This window comes from Dermacentor variabilis, chromosome 8 (genome assembly GCF_050947875.1).
Source record: "Dermacentor variabilis isolate Ectoservices chromosome 8, ASM5094787v1, whole genome shotgun sequence".
Classification (NCBI taxonomy): Eukaryota; Metazoa; Arthropoda; class Arachnida; order Ixodida; family Ixodidae; genus Dermacentor; species Dermacentor variabilis.
This window is the reverse complement of record NC_134575.1, coordinates 133,763,002-133,776,076: the sequence shown is the minus strand read 5'-3', so window position 1 is coordinate 133,776,076 and position 13,075 is coordinate 133,763,002. Positions and strand designations below refer to the sequence as shown.

The 13,075-nt window shown below is 42.5% G+C and overlaps 1 protein-coding gene and 1 pseudogene across 1 annotated transcript in view; one reads left to right on the top strand and one right to left on the bottom strand.

Moving 5' to 3' along the window:
- Ttc26 (tetratricopeptide repeat domain 26) overlaps positions 1-13,075 on the bottom strand; it is a 144,930-nt gene that overhangs the window by 65,144 nt on the left and 66,711 nt on the right. The window lies entirely within an intron of this gene.
- Positions 1,008-9,980, top strand: LOC142590783 (uncharacterized; annotated as a pseudogene).

Sequence of the window (13,075 nt, the reverse complement as noted above, 5' to 3'; positions counted from 1 at the left end):
GAGTTTCATCGCAAACCACGAGGTCTTGATGAATTAGACCGCTGGAAGGCTGTTGAATTCAGGCTTTTTGTTTTTTACACTGGCCCATTTATTCTTAAATTTTGTTTGACAGACCGCCTGTACCAGCACTTCCTCGTCCTTCATACATCTCTCTCGGTACTTGCTAATCCGCAGCTCTGTCGCCAACATGCTGTGTTTGCTGGAGAACTCCTGCGTTGCTTTGTCAGAGACTTTCGTGATTTTTATGGAGATGAGCACGTTTCCTTCAATGTGCACTGCCTAATACACCTTTTTGCCGATGTTCAAAGATATGGGCATTTAGATTCCTTTAGTGCATTTCCTTTTGAGAATCATATGCAGACAATCAAGCGACAGCTGCGAAAACATGGCAAGCCACTGCAGCAATTGTACAACCGCTTGGTGAAGTCCCAGTCTGAAGCAAACATCGTCCATCCATTGGATGAGAAGCCCGCACTGCTCCGTCAACATACGCACGGTTTGCTCCTGCCGGGGTGCTGTCCTCCTCAGTACAAGATGCTATCATTTAGGGAGTTCACTATTTCTCTAAGTGACAAGGACTGCTGCTTTCTGCAAAATGGACATGTTGTTTTGGCTAAAAACATTGCCCACTTGAAGGCCTCAAATGAACCATGCATTATTGGTCCAGAATTCCTAGTTAAAGAAGGCTGGTACACCATACCCTTCAGTTCATCCAGACTTTGCATCTGTGTTGTGTCTTCCCTATCTCATCCTAAAATATGGCATGTACGCAACTTGCAAAAAATGGTGATGTTCCCTTTCGGTAACAAGTATATAGTGTTCCCACAGCTGCATACTGCCTAGAAACCAGACATTGCACCTGTGTAGGAGATTTTAGTCTCATTGTTACTGCAAGTAGCTTCTGTTATACATGGTTAGTGCATTTTGAGTGCTACTGCTATTGTGTGAATGCAGCCATTAATAAGATATGATCGTAAAAAAACTCTAAGCATAGTTTTCTTTTCTAGATGGCATATGCAATCGTTGAGTTTTTGGCCCTGCAAGAAGTTGAAGTGGTACCATCAACATAGATAAAAGAGAATCGGTGTGCCTGGCCACCAGATCACATTAAAGGAGACAAGATTGTCACAATGGTAAAAAAAGCAGCAATGCCGGATGCTTCTTGGAAATGCTTTGAGGTGTCTGTAAAGGGGCTGTTTGGTATGAACCAGTCGCTAGCTGTGTAGTTTTGTGTAAAAATACAAGTACTCACAGGGGGTGTTCTTACATCTCAGGAACCTATGAGTTGGCAAGGAGAAAACTCAACCGAAGTGAACGGGACTCAGATTTGAACACAGACTCAGATGTTCCACGAAAGAGATCAAGGAAACCACCTCAGCCATGGTCAGACTCTGATGACTCCGAGGCATCACAAACACCAGCTAAAACGCCACAAAAAGGAGCAGTGCCTGTTCCTAGGAATTTCCCACTGGGTAATCTTTCTCGCCATTCTGTAGGTGGCACAGGGCAGCTCCCCTGTTTGTAATAAATTGTAAGTAGTATAATATTTTGTATATTGATCTCCCAGGACTGGCCTCTGCTGAATGTGGAGAACAATCTGAACCCCATCAAGGAGATAACAAAGTTTTATCTCTCTCTCTCTCTCTCTCTCTCTCTCTGAAGGCTGCAGTGAAAGTAAGAAGCTTCATTTTTTTTTCTATTTACTAACAACATGCCGGCAACATTTGTTTAACATATCGCTCCCAGCGCTGTTGGCCAATACAAGCTGTATCTGCCTGTGTTCAATGCACGTTTTATCTTATTCGTGTACTGCGTCTCGTTTTTTTTTTGAACACTCTAAGTATGCCAAAATGCCCCAACGAACTTGCCCATTTTGCTGCCTTAAATTCCTCTCACTTATTTTGTGTGTGTGCATGTGTGGCAAAGCACTTTGATCTGGTTTGTGGGTATTGCAGCTACCCAACTGGCAGAAGGCAATCTGTGCTACAAATAAGTACATGCAGGCACGCACAAATAAGACCACACTGATAAAAGGAGAGGATCAATTATTATGGGGAGGCATGGTCTGAGCTGGCAGAGTACCCCATCTGCTCTTTCTTCTCTCTCGCTTTACGAAAGAATCTTGGCTATGCCACCGGCCTTTAAGGTGTCTCTCTTTTGTGCCAAGAGCTTATGGTCATGTAGTGTAAGAGAATTAAGTAATTAAATCCAATGAAGAAAATTTGCAAAAAGTTATGGCCTTTGTTTACTTTCCTTGGTTACTGTTGGGGTCAAATGAAAGCAAACATCGGAGTGCGTGGTGGAAGCATAACTTAAGGTATAGTCTACGCCGTTCAGTCATTGCCATTGACAGACATGCACATCGTTCGACCGCACTGCGTGATGATGCTACCCGTATGCTGCAATACTTTCATGTTTCTTTCATTTGAAAGTGAAAAGAGGTGACTTTGCAGTAATGATGAAGTGCACACTATAGCAGGTGCATTGCTCTTCACGTTTCATTTGATGCCCATAGCCCGTAATGTTTTGCCGCACCATGCAATAATACCCACCCCATACTGGGGCATTATAGCTTCTGTTTTCTTCTATATTTCTTTTCTCGCTTTCAAATAATAGAGAACCAGAACAGAAAAAAATGGCAATATAGGGGGAGCATCATTGTGCAGTATAGTCAAACGGGGGGTGTGCCTGTTAAAGGTGATGACTGGACAATGCACACTATACCTTCAGTTGTGATTCTGCCGCGCGCTCCGCTGTTAGTGTTTCATTTGACCTCAGTAGTACAGCAAACCACCATTTGCTGCACCTTGAGGGTCCAGTGTAGATGTTGCTTAATAACAGTACTTGATTGAAGTGGCAAGTAGCAAAAATATAAAGTATAAGCAGACTTTCAGAAGAATTGAGGTTCAGCCGTGCTTGTAGACATACGTACTTGGTATATTTTAAGTGCAGTGACAGAACGTGGACAGGCACATACACACACAAGCACTGACATCGACAAAGGCTTGGTGCCTGATAAGCATATAGGCATGAATATGTGCACCTCTTTCTAATAAAGCCTTGTGGAAGTAAGTCTGTGTGTCTGCTTGGGCTTGACCCTGTTTTGTCACCACACTTGCCTTATTACATGGCATGATTGCAGATTTTAGTACAGCTGTGAGCAGGTCTTGTTGCTTATGCAGGTGATTTTCAGGAATTGGCATCACTTTGTGAGAAGGACACCTCTTGTGTGGGTAAGTATCTTTTGTCTTCGAGCTTGTTGTCAATGCTTATGTAATGCCAGTGCATGGTTGCAGCTGCATATGTACCATCCCACAGTACACACAAGAAGTTCATTTTTTGTCTTGGCTAGAAGCATTAAATAATATTTAATTAGAGAGGAACACTTCATTATATTTCTATGTTGTAGCTGTGAACTACAAGACCAGAAAGATAGGGAACTGTGCAGTAACTAATCTTGAAGAACTAAGAGATAAATTTTTCTTTAATAATAAACTGTCATTAGCTATTCTAGGTTCTTTGTGATACTTGCTTCCCCTTATTTATCACTTAGAAATGTTCGTTCTGGTTGTCACTATGTATGCAAGCATATTCACTTTAAATGAGAGTATAAGTTATCGTTATCAAAATTGTTTAAAGATCACAGCATGTCAGGTGAGTTCACGAGAGAAATAAGGCACATCAAGAATTGGGACAGCCAGATGATTGTTACATATTGCATGGGACTAGATTGAAATGTTGTCCTGGAAGAATTTATAAGTTGTAGTGCTGAAGGCATTATCATACATCTATTCTGCTCTTGATCTATATGCAATCTAAAGCTACTCAGTTTGTCTAAACATATTATTCATTTTTTTTGTCACTGACAGCACTTATCGCACCATCATTCAACTTTAGCCTGTCACCTTGCCAGATAATATATGTAAACTTTGTTTAGTATAGTGTTTACAGAACGAATAGTGTTTACAGAACCAGAATAGTGTTTACAGAACGAACTGACGCAGACACAAAGGGATGACAACACTTTGTAGACCACCTTGTTAAAATCCCCCAGAGAGGGTATTGCAGTAATAATAAAGTGATTCTTAAGTGCCTCTGGAGAAAGCATGCTGAAAAGATGTTGAACTCATATGTTTACTTATTATTGGTCATTCACTAGCATTACAATTCATCATTATATTACAAGTTAAATGTAGAATACATTATGGTAACAAAAAATTGCTTGTGACCCTACATGAAAGTTACGCGATAATTTGCATTTTCTTCTGGGGCCATTTTATGCATAGAAGTAAGGACTTTGTATGCTGTGTGTGCATAATTCTCAGAGCAATGTAGTTGAAATTTCTTATTCTAGGTCAAGAACGCTCGCGACCATTTGACTCATCACTCGGGAGAGATCAAGGTAACTCATTGATAAACACTTTTGTATATAAAGGAAAATATGGGGGATGATCGTGTAAACCAGTCAAGAGTGAGTAAAATGTTTGTTCTAAAGGAATCTTCCAAAAAGAGGAGTCATGCCAAACTAACAATTATCTAACAAAATTACTTTAAACGGCCGCAAAACATGTCTGTTGACAGGTGGTAAAAACGGTAAAATATGTTACACTTTCGTTCTAGAAAGTAAACACCGATTTGGAGACAGTAGGTTTACCAAAAGTCTCTTGTAGACTAAATGGTGCATTGGGAGCTTATGTGAACGGAACACATGAGACTAGCAATGATTCCTATAAAGGTATGTTTGGTGGTAAAGAGGGTTGTCTGAGCCTTTGGTTTTGCTGTTTACTGTATTCAAGTTTCCTTTTGTGACATGCATAACATTCATTTTGGATTGGTGCTGCTGTTAGTAAATACCTCATTATTATTCTGTTAAGGTACTTAACGAGGTGCCGCTATATCAATAATATAGTGAAATTATTTTCAATTCTGCACGCAAACAAGATTTCCTAAGGCTGATGCATGCCGTACCACTTGCGTGAAAGAACTTGTTTATTGTATCTTTGTTCTTACATCCTAGTCGAAGGACGCTGAACAGCAGTAAGCTGCAATATTTAATATTTTTAGGTAACATTGTTTCTGCTTGGAATGCCAGGCTACAGAACCTAAATTAACACAGAAAGCTGGGTGAGTTGGTGACTGAACATATTCCTAGGGATGCACAGTGCAACCCGGACGAAGGACAAAAGGAAGTATGCTCGGACAAAAGGAAGCGTACTTGTATCGTCCACTTCCTTTTGTCCTTCGTCTGGGCTGCGCTGACCACCCCTAGGAATATCTACAGAACCTGACACTTTGCGGACAAGTTAGCTTGATGCGGAACACCATTTTTAATATAAGGCGTATTGCTGCAGCATTTGGCAATTGCCTTTGTGCCAAGAGTTTATTTGATACCCTTCTTGTGTAGCGGATAGTGCAATACTATCTAGCATGTTTTGTTGCATTATGCTTTCGTCTTTCTGTTTGTAGACTTCAAGCAACACGTTCTTAGGCTTCTCAACATCATCAGATTTACACAGCAGCAACATGGAGAGATGCTTAACAAATTATGTGAAGTATTGCCTGCCCATGCAGTGATTACAACGTCGCCACTTATTGACAAGCCATTTGATTCCTTGGATAGGCTGTTAGCCTTCAGTGAGCAGCTTGACAAAGAAAAAGTTGCAGTTCTGGTAAGTATCACCATGCATATTTTAAATTGACATGTGGGCTCCAATAGTCAAAACTGATGGTAGTTCCCGGGAAAATGACCAATTGAAGCAATTCTCTGCTATTATGGTTGTGTGCGTGTGTGTGCGTGTGTGTGCGTGTGCGTGTGCGTGTGCGTGCGTGTGCGTGTGCGTGTGCGTGCGTGCGCGCGCGCGCGCGCGCGCGCGCGTGTGTGTGTGTGTGTGTGTGTGTGTGTGTGTGTGTGTGTGTGTGTGTGTGTGTGTGTGTGTGTGTGTGTGTGTGTGTGTGTGTGTGTGTGTGTGTGTGTGTGTGTGTGTGTGTGTGTGTGTGTGTGTGTGTGTGTGTGTGTGTGTGTGTGTGTGTGTGTGTGTGTGTGTGTGTGTGTGTGTGTGTGTGTGTGTGTGTGTGTGTGTGTGTGTGTGTGTGTGTGTGTGTGTGTGTGTGTTTGTGTGTGTGTGTGTGTGTGTGTGGTTGAGATAGTATGCCATTTTTTTGGATTAGCATAGGAAGTTTTAATACAGTATAAATATCAATATATCTTATTGTCTGTGCTCAAGAAATAGAGAATAATGTGAGTTATAGCCTTACCATTTTCTACTGCTTTTTCCAGTAGTCTGGTCAGTTTATTGTGTATTGGCTAGAACAATAAACCGTCAGTGCTATAAACAACTTGTATGATGCCACGATTTTACTTGCCGACTCTGAACACGGGTGTATTGCTAAAAGGGCCATGTCTATAGGGGGCGCATCCTAATTGAGGGTGCACAAGAATTCAGATATTTCAGCACTGATAACAGATGAGCTTCTACTTGAGGACCTGCAAAGTACTTTTTGTCAAGATATTCTTTCATGACAAAGTATGCAAGCTGTTCTTTCAGTGGTGTGTAACAAATTCTAGGTTGTAAAAGATTAAGATAACCATGTGTGGTCCACACTGCATTTTCTTCAATTTCCCTGTCATCTTGCAGGTGCGGGAGCTCATGCAACTTGGCGGAAAGAATGCAAACGCTGCAACCAAGCGCATGTTAGCACACCTTTTATCTGACGAGCTGGCTTCAAAGTTCTCTTGGGTTGGAAGAAAAAATAAACTCAATTTCTCAAACCTCAAAGCTTCAAGCGCAATCATCGGTAAGCCTGATACTGTGTTTTCTTCTGCTGATAAAGCGAAATTTGAGACAGTTGCAACACTGCCCTGCTATTTCACACGGTTATGGGTACTTCAGGAAACTAATCAGAGAATGTGCACTCATTGTGTCCTGCTTCGTGACCAATTTTTCTAAGCAGCTCGCTGTGTGCAAGCAGTTCATAGTCATTCATTATTATTCCTCTTGAGTGCATTTCTGCCAAGTGCTTGCATTGTTTCGTGAGTTTGTTTCAACTGTTATGCTATGTCTGAAATTCAAGCTGCGGCAACTGCCAACACGACTCATTTGTGGCCAACTACTGCTAAACATAGCTCTGACTTGGCACATGTTCTTTCATAGCAGTATCACTTCCACATATGCCTTTGAGAAATAATTGTCCAGCAGTAGGATGCGATTTATGTCAAATTTGTTCGGTACATAGTTCAAATACTGCACACTAAACATGTTACACAATATTGACGATCAATGCAATATATATGCAAATTTTGAGTGCTAATGGAAATATGAGATTTCCTCAGCAATGTGGCATTATACTGTTACATGAATACAGATGAAAACAATTTGTCTTGGCTTTACAAGATGCATTGTGGTTTGTCAATGCTGGCAGCATTCTTGTACATGTGTTGACACTGTTGAAGAAAATGTGGTTACTACACTAACAATATATATATGTTGGTGGATTTCAGCTGCTGCAACACAGTTTCCGCAAGGAACCACAACGATTGTTGAAGATGCCATCAAGTCATGGCTAAGACATGCTCCAGAAAGAGCATCAGGTGCCCTGAAACAACAGCCTGCAGCATCCATTGAAGACGCAAATGAAGGTACATTTTTTAATGGAACTATTGCAGTAGTCTTCATCGGCCTCTCACAAGAGCTCGTAATCTGAGGTGCGACCTTCAACTCAGTGTTATATGCCACTATGAAGTGCTTCGGTGCCTCGAATTCAAATGAATCCCTTATTTTTTCTTTGGACGTGTTTTATTCTGTAGAAGGTGCGCACAGTTTGAATACAGGTGATAGCTGGTGTGAACCTCCTGCCCGACCTGCAGCCTTCTACGCACAATTTTCTTTGCCTTTGTGATAGTGAGCATACGCACAGGGAGTCATAAGAACATATGTGTCTTGCCGGGTAGTATATTGATACGCATTATATATAGCGTGTGGAATAAGGTGGGGGTATAGAGGGAAGATTGCATAAGGTGTGTGCCTAGTAGTCGGCAGGGTTGGCAGTGTGGCCTTGAATACAGTGTACGTTGACACCTTGAAGCTAGGTTTTGCGCTGTAATTATGTGTTTGTATCACCTCACAGGCTTTCATTGCCTTGTGAACCTTTTGGAGTGCCTAATGGCCATGAATGAGTCTATGCTTTCAGGTACTAACTCATTATGGGAGCAGATGCAACACAAATGAGTGCAAAGGCGGAGCATGTTATAGGTGCAATTGCTTTACTGAATGTTGTATACTGGCAACAAGTAAAAATGGATTTCCTTCCTGTCTTCCGATCAGATGCTGAATGAGTACCCTCCTTGCCAACTGTACTCCAATCCCTTGCCACTGCCATGGTATTAGCGTGCCCGATTACAGCAGCTACCAAGTACCCGAATGTCTTCACAGCAGCACTGAGTTACTTTTACTCTTCGTATTTCAGCATTGTCTTTTTCCTACATTTTTTTTCTACTGATGCTGTTACGTCGCGTAAAATCATTCCATGTCGAACTCGGTGGAAAACTCCACCATTTCTGATTTTTTTATTAAAGAATTGTCTCGCTATGTATAAAGAGATGAGCTAACAAAATTTCTTGGGCGAAATATTTTGTAAATGAGAGGGCCACATAAATTTCATGTCTAAAAATTTCTTAAAATATTTTTTTAGGAATTCAAGCTTTCTTTAGAGAAAGTGTACAATATTAGATCCAAATAAAATTTCATTAGATGGTATGCTTTAGGTGCAGGTCTAACATAGTAGTTCCATGTTTTCCTAAGCTACCATTTTTGTGTAATTTATCGGATTTGGTCGTTTTTAATTTTGTAAGGGAAGAAAAGTTTTGGTTATGCAAACCTCCTTCAATGAAAGCATAAGTTTATCTAACCAAAAGTGCATGTCTTACAACATTGCACAAAACATTAAAACTATGGCTGTGCTTTTTCTAACGTCTGGATTTGTGCCATTCAATGAACTTTAAATTGCCCTCTCCATGTCGAAAAATTACTTTCACCTAAAATATTGCGGGGGACTACATTCCATTTCTTTAAACCTAGTAGAAACTCAATTTTTTTAGAGAAGGATGCATTGCTGTGGATTGACCCTAACAATCTCGCATTGCTGCACTCATGCTGTTCATTCAGCTGATGTATCGCTGTTATTTGCGAGTTATTCTGTTAATTCATTGCTGTGTAAAAAGCTCAACCTCATTGTTATCACTCTGCAGATTACTTTTAATGCACACCCATCGTAGGTTCTTGTGATTAATGCTTCTTGCCACAAGAAATGACAGATTTTTTTTCTGCTTCAGAGCTTTAGTGGTTAGTAGTAGACAAAATTGAGGTACTGATTTGTGTGCTTGCTTTTTCATAAGCAGTATGTCGTGTCGGTGCTCATTATCCAGGAAGCACATTCATGTCTTTGATACTGATTCATTTCTCAGAGTTTTTGGCTTTTTCACCTGCAACAAGCTCTAGTCAGTAGTGGTTTTAGTCATAACAGGTCGTTGTTTTGTCTATGCTACAAGCTACAAATTGAGGTACAAGCTTGTTTCTCTTTTTTTATATGCGCTAAGCAATGTGTGATCAGTGCTCATTATCCAGGGAACACTTTCATGTGCTTGAGAAGATTTATTTCTTTGAGCTTTCAGCTTCATTAACCTATAGCAGGCTCTGATCTGTAGCAGTTCTAGTCATAACACGTGATTTTGTTCTCTATATTAAGCTCTGATCATTTTGTTGTGGGCAAATTAAGATAGAAATTTGTATGTTTCCGTTCTTCATGTATTAAGCAACACAATGTGTTCAAGTTTCATGTTCTTAATAGGTTGATTTCTTGGTGCTCTTAGCTTTACCTTTCACCCGCGAGCTTATTATTCAATCACATTCATTCTCTTCATATAGATTTAATTATCTGGTTGTTCAGCCTTGTTAATTCTATTTTATTCTTTGCTGTTGTTGATGTCAGTATGGTATGGTATGAAGAACTTTATTTAGGTCCTGAGGGATCAGTCTGGGACTGATGCGGGCCGCTCCCACGTCGGTACAGAGAGGCCGAGCCCCTCTGCCATCACACGGGCCCTCTGGACAGCCCTGAGTTGGTCCGCCAGCACTTCACTGTGCAGCATTCGCTGCCACCACTGTTCACCTCGAGAACCATCACCGGCCAACGCCAAGCAGCGCCACAGCATGTGTTGTAAATCGAGCAAACCCCCACACTTACTACAATAGACTGAAACCCCGCAGTCCGAATTAATTTTATTCATGATGACCGGGTTAGGGTACGTCCGTGTCTGCAGAAGCCTTAATGTAACCGCCTGCGGCCTACTTAATTTAGGATGTGGCAACGGGAATGCCCTGCGCCCTAAGTAATAGTGCTTGGTGATTTCGTTGTAGGTTAACAGTTGGTCCCTGTACTCAGGAGCGGGAGATCCAGCCCCTTCAGGGAGTACACGGCACACTAATCCTCGTGCCTCCCTGTGCGCCACCTCGTTGAGGTTACGCGGGGCTCCCTCCACTGTCCCCATGTGCGCCGGGAACCAAGTAACGGTATGCGAAGTGATATCCCTACCCTGCAGCAGTCTGTTAGCCGGTTCCGCAACAAGTCCTCTCGAGAAGGCTGTAATCGCAGATCGCGAGTCGCTAAACACCAAAACTCTTCTAGAATCAATTAGTGCTAGAGCAATAGCCACCTGTTCAGCAACCCCCAGGTCTTTGGTATAAATGGAAGCAGCATTTCTAACGCTCCCTTTGCCATCTACTACCACCACCGAATAAGCATTTTTACCATTAATCCATGCAGTGTCAACAAACGCAGACTCCTCCTCCTGATCCTTTGCCTCTCGCAACAAAGCCCTAGCTCTCGCGACCCGCCTCCCTACATTGTGCACGGGGTGCACATTCCGCGGAAATGGACGAACCATGATATTTGCCCTAAGGTTCACGTTCAACTCGTGTAGGGGCGCCCTATCGTGCGACACAGCCACCGATTCTTCAAATGACTGTAATATATACCTACCCGATGGTGTACCTAGCAACCGCTCCCTCTGTGCGGTACGTTGAGCCTCAGCAATTTCATCTAAAGTATTATGCAAACCCAGTCGTAACAACATATCCTTTGACGTAGTCATAGGCAGACCAAGCGCAGCCTTGATGGCTTTTCTGATTAATGCTTCCAATTTATTTTTCTCCCCCCTATTCCAATTTAGCATAGCTGCCACATACGAGAAATGACACATAATAAATGCGTGAACTAAGCGCATCGCACCTTCTTCTCCTAAACCCCTATGCCTATTAGAGATCCTTCTTATAAGTCTTATGGCCTCCTCCGTTTTCTTGGTAATACGCTGAATGGTTCTAATGTTCGATCCGTTCGCTTCAAGTACAAAACCCAGGACCCTGATTGCTTCAACTTTGGGTATCACCGACCCTTCCCTAGTATGAATTCTAATGCAAGGCTCAACTTCCGGTACCCAACCCCTCGGCCTACGACCTAGCTTCTTAGATTTGAAGATCAACAACTCCGACTTTTTAGGGGAGCACTTGAGCCCCATGAGACCCAGGTACTCCTCCGTAAGCGTCACCACCTGCTGCAGCCTAGCCTCAAGCTCTCCATCACTACCACCGACACTCCATATAGTAATGTCATCCGCGTAGATAGAATAGCCAATATCCTGGACAGTGTCCAGTCTATTAGCCAACTTCGACATCGCCAGATTGAATAACATAGGCGAGAGTACGGATCCCTGCGGAGTACCACAGCCACCCAATTTAACGACTTCCGATTTTATCTCCCCAAACCTGAGACATGTCTTTCTATCCGTAAGGAAAGCCTTGACAAAATTAAAAAGCCGCTGCCCCATATTCAAGTCCGATAGCACCCGTAGAATGAAAGAATGTCGGATTTTATCGAAAGCTTTTTCCACATCAAGTCCAATTAGTGCCTTAGTATCCCTTGTTCGCCGGTCAAGGATCTGATGCTTAATCCTGATCATAGCATCCTGAGTCGAGAGGCCGGGCCGAAATCCTATCATCGAATGCGGAAAGACCCCATTGCCCTCAACATAACGCGTTAGCCTATTTAAAATGGCATGCTCAGCGACTTTTCCCAAACACGACGTCAGGGAAATGGGTCTGAGATTTTCAAGCCCTATGGCCTTGCCCGGTTTCGGTATCAGAACAGTAGTTGCCAGTTTCCACTCTTCCGGGAAAGAGCCTTCCTTCCATAGGCAATTGATCTGCCGCGTAAGGAACTCAATTGACCCATCGTCTAAATTCCGTAGCATTTTATTCGTAATGCCATCCGGCCCTTATGCCGATCGACCATTAAGATTCTGCAGCGCCATCCTGATATCACTTTCAGTAAATTCCGCGTCCATAGCTGCATTTTCGTCTCCACTATATTCCAAAACCACATCAGGTGTATCGTGCCAGGTCTCCGAAGGAAGGTATCTCTGAGCCAAATCCTTTAGCAACTCCTGCTCCGTGGAGTCCCGACACGCCTGATGGACCAGCTTACCTATCACAGTCCTCTGATTAGACTTAGTGTTTGTCTCATCTAGTAAATGTCTGAGCAAACTCCATGCGCCTCCCCTCTTAATGCGACCATCAATAGAATTGCACACTTCATCCCATTGCTGCTTGCACAGTACCCGACAATGGTCTTCAATTTCCTGATTAACCACTGCTATACGCTTTCTAAGCCTTCTATTTAATCTCTGACCCTTCCATCTCGCTAACATCGACTGCTTTGCTTCCAACAAATGTGCCAGGTGACTATCCATGTGTTCCGTGTCAATATCGGTCTGAACCTCTTTAGTGGACGCCTCAACGTCACTTTTAAGCTGACTAGTCCACTGTTCCAAGGTCAACTCATTTCCTTCATCATCGATTCTCTGCGCTCTTATTTTCCTAAATGCATCCCAGTCAACCATCCTGAATGTGCGCTCCTTTTTATTAGCCACTGCCAAAGTAATCATAAGTATGTAATGATCGCTACCAAAATCTTTATTAGAATTGGACCAGGACGAATCCACCACCCCCCGAACAAAAGTGAGATC